This window comes from Anolis carolinensis, unplaced genomic scaffold, assembly GCF_035594765.1.
Source record: "Anolis carolinensis isolate JA03-04 unplaced genomic scaffold, rAnoCar3.1.pri scaffold_12, whole genome shotgun sequence".
Lineage (NCBI taxonomy): Eukaryota > Metazoa > Chordata > Lepidosauria > Squamata > Dactyloidae > Anolis > Anolis carolinensis.
In genome coordinates, this window is record NW_026943823.1 from 5,925,846 (window position 1) to 5,939,569 (window position 13,724).

The following is a 13,724-nucleotide window of genomic DNA, read 5'->3' on the forward strand; positions in this document are numbered from 1 at the left end:
TTTCCCAGGTTTTTTTGTGGTAAAATTAGGTGTCTCGGCTTATATTCGGGTCGGTTTATACTCGAGTATATACGGTATATTACTAGCTGTGCCCGGCCACGCGTTGCTGTGGTGAAATATGGTGGTATGGGAAATAAAGTATTGAGAAATTGGTGGTAGTTAAGGTAAAGGGTAAAGTTTTTCCCCTGATGTTAAGTCCAGTTGTGCCCGATTCTAGGGGTTGGTGCTCATCTCCATTTCTAAGCCAAAGAGCCGGCGTTGTCCGTAGACACCTCCAAGGTCATGTGGCTGACATGACTGCATGGAGCGCCATTAGTCTGCTGCCGGAGCAGTACCTATTGATCTACTCACATTTGCATGTTTTCTAACTTCTGTGTTGGTAGAAGCTTTGGCTAACAGTGGGTGCTCACTGCGCTTCCCCAATGTGAACCTGCGACCTTTCGGTCCGCAAGTTCAGCATCTCAGCACTTTAACATGATGCGCCATTAGGGGATATTGTTTCCTAAAGCTCGTTAATATAAAGTATTTCTGTTTGATTGTTTTGTCTGTTGGAGGCAAGTATGAATGCTGCAATTAGCCAGAATGATTATGAATGGCCTTGCAGCTTTAAAGCCTGGCTGATTCCTGCCTGGGTGAATCCTTTGTTGGGACGTGTTAGCTCGCCCTGTTTGTTTCTTGTGTGCAATTCACCCATTTTCAAAGTGTTGTTCCCCCACCCCTGGGTGCATTCGCAAATGTCCGATTGTCCCTCACCAATTAGTTTTTGGATGCCTGAGATGGGGAAAGCTTTCCCTCTTTTTTTCCTCAGCCGTGTCGTCTTCCCCAGCATGAGGCAAGCCGTCTGCCGCGGTGGTTGGGCTACTCGCACGCTGCTGAAATACCCGTATGTCTTCCAAGGGTGGGGGCAGGGGCCAGCTCCGCGCATGCGCACAAAGCTGTTTTTGGATTTTGGGATTTTGAGGGACATGGACTTTGAACTGTGTTTTGGTATTGTCGTCTAAACACAGCAGGGAGGACCATATGTTTTGTTGCCAAGTTTCGTGGTTCTGGGTTTTGTAGTTTCGCTAGTTTTATTAAGGTAAAAATGGACAGAACAAATTTATATATATAGATTTTTTGTGTCAAGAGCAACCTGAGTTGCTTCTGGAGTGAGTGAGAGAATTAGCTGTCTGCAAGGACGTTGCCCAGGGGACGCCCGGATGTTCTTGATGTTTTTACCATCCTTGTGGGAGGTTTCTTTCATGTCCCCGCATGGAGCTGGAGCTGATAGAGGGAGCTCATCCGTGCTCTCCCCGGGTGGGATTCGAACCTGGCAACCTTCAGGTCAGCAACGCAACCTTCAAGTCACAAGGCTTTTATCCCTTAGGCCACCATGTTTTTCAGAGGTGCCTTTTGCCTCCCCGCCAAAGTGGTACCTATTTATATACTCAGATTGTTATTTTCGAACTGCTAGGTAAGCAGAAGCTGGGGCTTACTGGGGCTCATCCCAACTCACAGCTCAAACTGCCGACCTTCCAATCAACAAGATTTCCAATAGCTGGCAGTTTAACCCGCTGCAATTATTATCTGTTCTTTCTAAAGTGAGTTATATTAGAATAAAAGACCCAAGGATAGAAGAGAGAGCCATCAGTTATGTCTACAGCTGATCCATTGAACTTCTTCCTGATGTATTCTCAGCCTTTAAACTGGCACCATCTGGCCTGGTGTATCATTTAGGCCCTTTAGACAAAATAAGACTATGCCAGGATTCTGTATCTAATGTCTTCTGGTATATTTTGTGGCTCTGACTCATGTCCCTGAACTTTGAGCACAAGTTTAGCATGATACTTAGCATAATAATGCTCAGCCCTGGTTCCCTTTTGCCGGATTACAAGAGCTTATCCTGATATATATTATTACGCTCATATTGCAAATGTGTGCAGGAAAAGAGGCGGGAGCACAGCTGAACAAAAGTGGCTTATCTAAGTGTGTCTCGTAAACTTGTGCTCAAAGTGAGACTTGAACTAGGGATGGCCTTGCCCATAGCCATCATGCTTCACATGGTAGTATGCTGTCTCAAGGACTAACCATTGGAATAACCTAATAAGAAGGCTTTATGTCCTAGTTGAGCTTTACTTGAGAAAAAAAGGTGTTCTGATCTCTTGTTTAGTGGTGTGTATTTGTATGGAATTAATATTAATATTATTATTAACACCCATTGGTACACATCAGTTGTCATGGGGAAGCAGCCCTCTCTCAGACTCAGCTTAGGGTCCTAGAGTAACTATTGTTATTAATATTAATATTATTATTAACACCCATTGGCATACATCAGCTGTCATGGGGAAGGAGACCTCTCTTAGACTCATCTTAGGGTCCCAGAGTAACTATTGTTATTAATATTAATATTATTATTAACACCCATTGTTACACATCAGCTGTCATGGGGAAGCAGCCCTCTCTCAGACTCAGCTTAGGGTCCCAGAGTAACTATTGTTATTAATATTAATATTATTATTAACACCCATTGTTACACATCAGCTGTCATGGGGAAGCAGCCCTCTCTCAGACTCAGCTTAGGGTCCCAGAGTAACTATTGTTATTAATATTAATATTATTATTAACACCCATTGGCCCTCTCTCAGACTTAGCTTAGGATCCCAGAGTAACTATTGTTATTAATATTAATATTATTATTAATACCCATTGGTACACATCAGCTGTGACGGGGAAGCAGACCTCTCTCAGACTCAGCTTAGGATCCCAGAGTAACTATTGTTATTAATATTAATATTATTATTAACACTCATTGGTACACATCAGCTGTCACGGGGAAGCAGACCTCTCTCAGACTCAGCTTAGGTCCCAGAGTAACTATTGTTATTAATATTAATATTACTATTAACACCCATTGGTACACATCAGCTGTCACGGGGAAGGAGACCTCTCTCAGACTCAGCTTAGGGTCCCAGAGAAACTATTGTTATTAATATTAATATTATTATTAACACCCATTGGTACACATCAGCTGTCATGGGGAAGCCGACCTCTCTCAGACTCAGCTTAGGGTCCTGGAGAAACTATTTTTATTGATATTAATATTATTATTAACACCCATTGGTACACATCAGCTGTCATGGGGAAGCAGACCTCTCTCAGACTTAGCTTAGGGTCCCAGAATAACTATTGTTATTAATATTAATATTAATACCATTTGTACACATCAGCTGTCACAGGGAAGGAGACCTCCCTCAGACTCAGCTTAGGGTCCCAGAGTAACTATTGTTATTAATATTAATATTATTATTAACACCCATTGGCACACATCAGATGTCATGGGAAGCAGATTTCTCTCAGACTCAGCTTAGGGTTCCAGAGTAACTATTGTTATTAATATTATTATTAACACCCATTGGCACACATCAGCTGTCATGGGGAAGCAGACCTCTCTCAGACTCAGCTTAGGGTCCCATAGTATTATTAATATTAATATTATTATTAATGCCCATTGGTACACATCAGCTGTAATGGGAAAGCAGCCTTCTTTCAGTACCTGCTTATTGTTATGCAGCCGAAATGAAAGGAAAATGAAAGCAAGCACGATAACTGTGCGGCTTTCATTTTCGTGTCTCCTCTCGTTTCCTACGAAAATGTTGTCATTTGTTTCGTGTTGATGAAAGGTCGACACAAAACGAATGCACAAAGGAAACCTATATTGTGCACATCCCTAGTTTCTATACATTATCTAGAATGGAGTTCTGGCCTGTCACTAAATTCATCCACCTCTTTGATAGGTTGACCCTGACTACTAGCTTGCTTATTGACACTGGTTTTGGTTTTCCCTTGTAGTCTTGATTTTTTTTAATTCTCTTGTTTATCCCATGGGTTGGAGGTACAGCTTCCGAATCCTCTAAACCTACTATATCATGGCTGAATCATAACTATTATCAGGAATATAATGCTGCAACCCGATCTCTACATCTGAAATAAGCCTTCCATTCCTTTGAGCCAAAGCAACTCAATTATGGCTCCTGCAAGATTTGGGGAAGCAAACTGCCATTGACTCCATCCGAAAAGAATGGAGCCCTTTATGTGTATTTGGCTCTTCAGTAAACAAGACCGGCTTTCTTCTGAGATGTATTTACTGATGTGGATATAATATCCTGTGTGTGTGATCTGAAGACATAATACAATCAAGATTCTCTCGCTGGTTACTTTTGTCACCTGCTGAATTTTTTACACAATTCTTCCTCAACTATAACTAATCCCAAATCTTTTCACAGCTTTTTATACGAGTCATGTTGGAGTTCTGTTATTACCAAAAGAAAGCTATTTGGAAACAAAGCCAGGCTGTTGTTGAGGTCTTATTTTATGAAAAGAGGGGTTGAAAACGGCTGCTGTGTTTCTCATTCTATTTTCCAGTTGATGTAACTTTGTTCGGGTCTTTATTTCCTTCACTTTCCTGCTGGAATTAAAATGCCATTTGCCAACACACAGAGAGAGACGTGGGTGTAAGAGTTTCCTCGAAGGAAAGCTGATTATATTGATAGCAGGAATCCTACTTTTCATTGCAAATAATTGTCTGTTTTCTGTACATATCTTTAGGCAGAGTCTACTGGGATCTCTCCGCATTAGCTCTGATGGTAATAATGAACAGGTGTCAAATGTTGGGCGTGAGGAAGTATCTGTCTCAAAGGATGTCATGTTGAACTATCATACATTATACACATACAACTCTGGAGACCGAGAGCGAGAAGTTTCCTTTTCCCTTCGGAGGGCTGTACTTCTCCAAATCCAATATGAATTCTATAAATAGTTTGTTTGTTTATTATAAATGCAAAAAATCTAGATTTAGGTCACAAAAACAAACACATGTGTATAGTATGGAGAGATATTTGGACTAGTAGTAATGCATGAAAAAGATTTGGGGATTATTTTCAATCATAAGATGAACATGACCCAGCAGTGTGATGCTACAGCAAAAAAGGCAAATTATATTTGAAATTGAAAGAATAGACCACAGTGTCCAATTCAAGGGATAAAGTCTACCATATCACCCGGGACTTTGACTTTACAAAAACTGTCCAGACCCTCCTAGAAAACCGCAGCTTCTATGTGGAATTTTAGGGCCGGAAAAGCAGATGGAGGAGGCAAAAGAATGGTTTACCCCAAGGCAGCGTTCTTACACCGACCTTATTTAACATCTTCACGAACGATCAGCCACAACCACCACTCACAAAGAGCTTTATATATGCTGATGACCTTGGCCTCACAACACAAGCGAAAGATTTTGAAACAGTTGAAAAGCAACTCACTAATGCCTTGAAAGATCTCTCCAGCTACTACAAAGAGAACCACCTGAAGCCGAACCCTGCCAAGACACAAGTGTGTGCTTTCCACCTACGTAACCGTGAAGCCAACAGGAAACTGAAAGTTACTTGGGAAGGCCAAGAGCTCGAACACTGTTTCCATCCTAAATATCTTGGTGTCACCTTAGACCGAACACTAACATATAGGAAACACTGCATGAACACCAAGCACAAAGTAGCTGCACGCAATAACATCCTGCGGAAACTGACTGGCAGCGCACGGGGAGCAGACCCACAAGTAGTAAGAACATCAGCCCTGGCCTTGTCTTTCTCAACTGCAGAGTATGCCTGTCCTGTTTGGCACAAGTCTGCCCATGCAAAGCAGGTGGACATAGCACTGAATGAAACATGCAGAATAATCACAGGATGCCTTAAACCTACACCTGTTGATAAACTCTACAAGTTAGCTGGCATTGCCCCTCCTGACATGTGACGGGAAGTTGCTGCTAACTGTGAGAGAAATAAGGTCGAACGTTTCTTGCTTTCACCCTCCATTCGTGCCTCTCCGAATTCCACAGCACTGCTGGTCACAGCTGACCTCCAGTTGGTGTGCTCAAGGGCCAGGGCTTCCCAGTTCTCGGTATCTATGACACCGTTTTTAAGATTAGTTTTAAGCCCATCTTCAAATCTCTTTTCCTGTCCACCAACATTCCATTTTCCATTCTTGAGTTGGGAGTAGAGTAACTGCTTTGGAAGACGGTGTTCGGACATTCGGACAAAATGGCCAGTCCAGCAGAGTTTCTGGCATAAGAGCATTGCCTCAATGCTGGTGGTCTTTGCTTCTTCCAGTACTCTGCCATATGTTCTAAAGTAAAAATGAATATTTATTCCCAAATAGTCTAAACAGGGTCAACTTTCCAGCACAGCCAAAAAAAAGGAGGGAAGAAATCAAAGTATAGATTTCAAAGTGTCCAAGATTAAGGTATAAATTCAAGAAGACCTTTTCAGGGCAGTAAAGCTAACACTGCACATTTGTGCATGATTAATTCATATTACAAGTCTGACTATTGAGGATGTTGATAGCACCACTAAAAACATCCCCAGCAGAATTGATTTTTAAAATCTCAGATTTTGATGTTTATTATTTCTGAGCGTCGCAGAGAATATGGCAGAGCAATAATAACCTTGCAAAGCTTTGAGAGTACAAATCGGTTCCTGGAAATACTTGGCCAGAAAATAAATTTGTGTCTTTCTTACTTGGAATAAATGTTTTCACCATTTTGATCAACATTGAGCTGGGTTCCTCATCGAGACACAGAATGTCCTGTATTTACAGAAATCTGCCAGGAGCTTGCAAAAAGAATTTAGCAAAAACAGCCATATGCGGAATGACTCTTTGTCTCAGGTTTATAAAAACTTGACAAGCTAATGGAGAGGGAGGCTAAAATTAATAGCAAACAAATATCTTGTGAAGAAATGAATAAATCACATAAGTCATGCAGAACTGGAACATCTGGCACAATTCAAGATTGAAGGAAAAGGCAATAGCTTGATCCTCAACCTGTAATGCTGCGAGAGGAATATCAGGGACGAAATAAATGGTCAAAATGATATAGTGGTTTAAGCGTTGGATTACAACTCAGAAGATCAGGGTTCAAATCCTTGCTCAGCCATGGGTAACCTTGGGTAAGTCATAATCTTTTATCCTCAGTGGAAGACAAAGGCAAATTCCTTCTTTTCAAGGACCTCTTCACACGTATCTTATTTTTGGACTTCAGCCACAGAGCCAAATGGCTCCCATCACACTCCAGCCAACTACTCCATGGCTGGAGTGCTTCTGCTGTCAAAAACATGGCGACAGAAAACAATGGCAAGTTCCCCATCTTTCCATAAGGAAAGATGGGCCGAGCCACTGTAAAAGGTCTTCCCTTTATGTCATGAGGAAATAGGTGTTGTGACTCAGCTGGAGTCACAGAGTGTGTTACAATCCAGGCAGCGAGAGCACCGAAAACCAACACTGAGGCCAATAATCTTTTAATATCTTTATTAAAGCAAATAGTAATCCAAAAACGAATTGGTGGAAAAGTTGAGCAAGCAATAGCCCTTTAAGAAAAGGCATAAGGTAGTCCAGAAATGTCAAGGAATATGTCCAGTATTAGAGTCCAAAGTCCAGATACCGAAACACACTCAAACCGAAACAGCGTTTGAGTGGGGAATCAATTCGACAAGCAAGGAACACAAACAGGGTTCAAATGTTCATGAATAGTTCTTAGAAGTAAAGCAGGAACTTGAGAGCATAGAAATAAAACTTGGTACATGAAACAACAGAGAAGTAGACTCAATCCCGGTCTACTCGTGAGTAATAGCGGCTGCTGTCCGCCTGAGTCAAGAGGCTGTGAACTTGAGGCGATGAACTTTCTTAATGTTGAGTAACGTTAACACCGCAGGGAAACTACTGTGAGCAAGGCTTTTATTGAAGTGCAGAGTCTTCTCCCCAAGGGCCTTCCTCTCCAAAGTTCCCAAGGGAAAGGCTTCTAGCAAGAGTCTCCACACTCAGCCAAGCAGGCGCTTCTCCTCAGCTATCGTTTCTGAGATCTTTGTTCGTTTAGATAGCCTGTTGAAGGACACGGATTCTGGAGAGCTCAGGACATATGGCGAGGGAGTAGAGTTATCCTCCGCATTTTCCCTTTCAATTAGAGCTGGCTGTGAACTGTCAACAACCAGCAACTGCAAATTCATCGGGTCAAGCTGACTCGGAAAAATGTTAACATATTCTTCATCCTGGTCGAAGGCGAACCCGGGGTCAGGTACCTGGGCCAAAGGTAGCTGAGATCTAACAGAGTGACTCTGATGGGGATTGTGAGATTCAGGTTCTTGATGTTCAAGATGACTCTGATGGGAATGATGGGATTCAGGTTCAAGATGGCTCTGATGGGAATTATGGGATTCAGGCTCAGAGTGTCCCTGCTGTGAGAGACGAGGAGTAGGGAGACATTCCTACAGCATGGAATGGGGTTGTTGATACCGAAACTAGCCAGGTGCAAAAGGAGGATAGCTGCCAGCTAGATAACGGGCAGAGAAAGGCTGCTGTTAATGAGCTGTCTGGCCTTGACCAAACAACATCTCTAGATCGGGCTAGGCGTTTGGAATTCCGGGTCCGCTGAAGTGTTAGAATAGCAAACAAAAAAGAGGCCAGAGGCCAAAGAAATGCGTTCATGCTATGCAGGGAATATTAAAGCGTTTGCTGAGAGACAAATTTTTGTCAAAAGCAACGAGAAGGAGGGGAAGAAAGAAAGGAAGGAAGGGAGGGAGGGAGGGAGGGAGGGAGGGAGGGAGGGAGGGAGGGAGGGAAAGAGGGAGGAAGAAAGAAAGACCTGGACCTTCTACAGAAATCTAAACCTCCTTGCTTTGTTTTCCAATATACCTCACAACCTCTGAGGATGCCTGCCATAGAGGTGGGTGAAACATCAGGAGGGAATGCTTCTTGAATATGGACATACAGCTCGGAAAATGCACAACAACCCAGTGATTCTGGCCATGAAAGCCTTCGACAACAGATATTTACGTATTTGAAGAGCTCCACTATGGGTAGAAAACCTGCTCATCGATTAGACCCACTTGACATTCCCAATGGCCAGTGATGTGAGATGAGCAGAACTCTCCAAGAGAGTGGCGGCTATCACATCCACATTTTACAGCAGTGAAAGTGCACTGCTATAAGTGCAAGCTGTTTGGATATTGTGGGGATAATAATGGCTTCCAGGAAAAACAACACTGACAGCTGGTGATAACCACATCAGTGAAGCAAAGAGTCGGCGATGGATTTTAATCCAAACTTTAAATAATGTGTCAAGGGTCCTAAAGCCCAAAATAGAGATGCTTTTTTTTTGTCAAAGTTGGACTAAACCCCAGAGTTGTTTCATTACCCCTCCAACTTGTGAACCCCCAGCTGCTACTGAATAATAAAGAGCAGCTGGAACCATTCGGTTCTTTGTCTAGCAAGATGATAAAATATAATATTATTGTTACCTCCATTCAGCTTGAGAATGTCATATTTCTCCTATTTTTTTCCCTCTCCTTCTCTTGGCCTAGCAGGGATCCAAGGACTTTAAGAGCTATGTGACAAAAAGAAATTAAACAAGGGATGCTTTAGCCGGCACAAAGATGCAGTGAGGAGGAAAGCTTTAACGGCTGGATTTTCTGTCTGCTAAAGACTCAGGGAGCCCAACCAGGAGAGGCGGAAAGGTAATCACTTCAAATGCATTCAAAGGACGGCAGGGAGGTGGGTGGCACTGTTTTCCTTTTATGTAAGCGTTCCCAACAAACGTGAAGGGAACATCATATAAAATACTTGCATAAATAATATGTGCCACGTGACGCACATTTGCAAAATGGATATGGTCTTTGTGTATTTGCAATCACACTGGGTAAGGAGCGCAATAACAAAGCCTCATTATATAATTAAGCATTCCGCTTTGGGAAGGGAGGAAGGACTTCTTCTACACTGGTTTTGTTTAAGGAAAAAAATCAATAAGACTTTCTTAACAAAATAAACGAAGCAAAGACAGGTTTTTCATGAACAACAGGTGTATTTTTTGTTTGTTTCCTAGAGACAGATATATATAAAGGAAACACACAAAAGGAAGGGCTGACTGTGACAGGCTTTATAGGCAGAGGAGTGCATCCAGGGTGCCGCTCACATTTCAAGAAACCCAAATAATAATAATAATAATAATAATAATAATAATAATAATAATAATAATAATAATAAATATCATAAATAAATAAATAAATAAATAAATAAATAAATAATAAATGATCAGCAAACGAGTGCAAAAAGTCAAGAACTAGACATCTCCTGATAGTGATCAACTTCATGGCTCAAACATCTGATTAGTTTACATGGAAAAATGGCCCAACAATTCAATGAGATGCTGCAGAAAGGAAGTATCAGTGAATGGCTAACAACTGGAAGAACATACCTGATACAAAAGGATCCAGCAAAAGGAGCAGCACCAGGAAACTACAGACCAATAACATGTCTGCCCACTATGTTTAAACTACTGACTGGCATCATAGCTGACAGAATTCAAGACTATCTTGAAGAAAAAAACATCTTGCCAGATGAACAGAAAGGCAACAAACGGAAAAGCAGGGGCACAAAAGACCAGTTATTGACTGAAAAAATGATTCTGGAGAACTGTAAAAGCCGAAAAGCTAATCTTCACATGACGTGGATTGACTACAAAAAGGCCTCTGACTCACTCCCACACAGCTGGATCATCAAGTGCCTGGACGCCATCGGGATTAGTAAAACTGTTGGCACCTTCATTGAAAACATGATGGAGCACTGGAAAACTGAACTGTTTGTTGGAAATGAAAGCTATGGACTTGTCAACATCAGAAGAGGAATTTTCCAGGGAGACTCATTGTCCCCTCTGCTTTTCATTATTGCCATGATCCCTCTGTCAACAATCTTACAAAAAACAAATCTCGGCTATCAAACTTCTAAGAATTCTCACAAAATTTCGCATCTGATGTACATGGATGACCTGAAGCTGTATGGAAAAACGGAAACTGAAATCCAGTCTCTGACTAACACTGTCCGAATTTTTAGCACTGATATCAGCATGGAGTTTGGTTTGGACAAATGTTCGACAGTGGCATTGAAGAAGGGAAAAATCATTGAAAGTGAGGGCATAAATATGCCTAATGGCCAAACAATAAAGTGTCATCAGCCAGAGGCCTATAAATATCTGGGCATATTACAGCTGGACAACATCAAGCATGAACATGTGAAGACTGTGGTCAGTAAAGAATACACACAAAGGGTCAGAAAAATTCTCAAAAGCAAGCTCAATGGAGGCAACAACTTCAAGGCCATAAACACCTGGGCCATACCTGTCATAAGATATACTGCTGGCATCATAAACTGGACACAGATAGAACTGGAAAATTTGGACAGAAAAACAAGAAAACTCATGACCATTCATCATTCACTGCACCCTCGCAGTGATGTTGACCGGCTATATCTGCCTAGAAGATCAGGGGGCAGAGGACTCTTACAAGTAAAATAAGCAGTCAAAGAAGAAGAACATGCCCTGGCAGAATATGTAAAGCAAAGTGAAGAACCTGCTTTGATTGAAGTCAAAAATCAGAAACTCCTTAAAGCACAGCAGACAAAAAATCAGTACAAGAAAACCGCACTACAAACTAGAGCTGACAGCTGGCACAACAAAACATTGCATGGAAAGTTCCTTGACAGAATTGAAGAAAAGGCTGATAAGGAAAAGACCTGGCTCTGGCTCACGAATGGGACCTTGAAGAAGGAGACAGAAGGCCTGATCCTTGCAGCCCAGGAGCAAGCCATCAGAACAAAGGCAATTCAGGCCAAGATCGAAAAATCAGCTGATGACCCAAAATGCAGACTGTGCAAGGAAACTGCTTGTTTTGTCCTGCTTGTTTTGAAGAAACATTAAGGTCCGCTGGGCGAGTGAATAGCACGCGTTGTGTTGGCGATGGTGGGCAAAATGGCGCCGCCGCCGCCACCCGAGAAAGGGTACCGCATGGGAGCAAGCATAGAGGGGAGGGATGGAGGTTGTTCTGTCTGCGTGAGGGGTCCGTTTTGGCGCAGGCTCACATGGAGCGTGCTGGTTTTTTGTTTTTTTAAGGCCCAGTGGAGGTTTGTGCTGTGTAGTTTTGTTGTATGAACCTAGAGGTGTGGATGAGGGGTTGTGTTGGCAAATTTCGAGGTTGTGGGGCATTTAGTTTTATTGTTTTGTCCAAGGCCGTGATTCCATTACTCTTTTATATAAATAGATAGATATGTAAGAAAACATTCCAGAGAAGATAGTGCAAATTGAAATTGTGCAACCATCTCCTCAGAGATCCATCTTAAACACTTTGCCCAAAGCAAATTTCCACCTAGCATTAAAAGATTGGGTTCAACAAGACCATTCGGCAGGGGATCAGAGGGCCAGGAGGTTAAGAGGCAAAGCCCTGAATGTCCGGAGGCTTCCTATTTTCCCCGGTGGGATGTCAGTGTATTATGCCCACAACAGGCACATTTACCAATGGAATCTACAAAACATATCACAAGCAAATTGAAGCTGCCTTCAATAATTTATAGAGCTTGTCTATAAGACTCATTTCCTCCCCCCACACACGCACAATTATAGCACACCTGCCGGAGTGGTTTTCACAGTGTAACAGCAACGATGCACTTACATCAGCAGGGTTTCCTTCAATGCAGGCAGCTTCTGCATTTGTGCTGCTCAGCCTCGGCTAAATATTGCCTGAGCATTCGTTTTGGCACGAAATTTATGCATCCGAGTAAAGCTGAGAATCACGCCAATGCGCTCTGTGTGTAGAATAACAAACACATAAACATCTGAGTTCCTGGCAAGCGTTTGTGTGCTCCTTAATTCATTTGGCCCTCCTCCTTGGATGTATTTTGAGCAAATTTAGTCCAGAGATGAGGAGTGTCGCCAAAAGGAACTGGTACTAAATCAAGTATTTTATTTAAAATGCAAGTAACTATTTCACTTTCAGGATGATTATTATTTCGGCACTTTCTAAATATCCTCCTCTTCCAAGCCTGCCAAAAGTTTTTATTTAGCAATTCTTGATGCACCATCCACTCCGAAGCTATTGTTGGCTCATTTCTCAATCGGAGTTTTCTTGCTGATTGTTATAATAAAATCTCACCTGTTTCCCAAAAGTTCCATCCCAGCTCATAACTCTTTGCATACTAATGGTGTAGTCTGCATACTGCATTGCCTGCCAGAGAACTCCAGTTCAAAATGCATCCTGTTTCAAACATCACCAACACCACAAACATCTCCAGGAACAAGGAAGGAAATGGATAACAACTATAGAAATCATCTCCAGAAAACATATTAAAAAATTGACCCAAAGAGAGACAATATTAACACAAGTCAGCTTAGTTGAAGGATGTGGCCACGTGGTTTAAAGCAATCAATACATGTTTCAGCAAGAGCAAAGCTTTTGACTTTAAAGAACTTTTGATCACAGATCATCAAAGCAATGGCTTTGGGCATTTGGTCTCCAGAATGTTGGCCATACATACCACTGCAGAACATCCCAAAAATCTCATTTCAAAAATCCAAAGCACGGAGAAACCGAGTAGGAGAGTGATATTCAATTCATTATACAGCTGAGATTCTGAGTTGAACAAATTTGTAGTTTTGATAGTTACAAACTTTGAGAATATTTCCATGGTGCACAGATCCGTTGACTTTCCAGATGTTTTGAACCATATCCTAGTTTTCCCAGTTTTTGTGGTAAAATTAGGTGCCTCGGCTTATATTCGGGTCGGCTTATACTCGAGTATATACGGTATATATATAACATTATTATATATAACATTATATAAGTTACTAGCTGTGCCCGGCCACGTGTTGCTGTGGCGAAGTA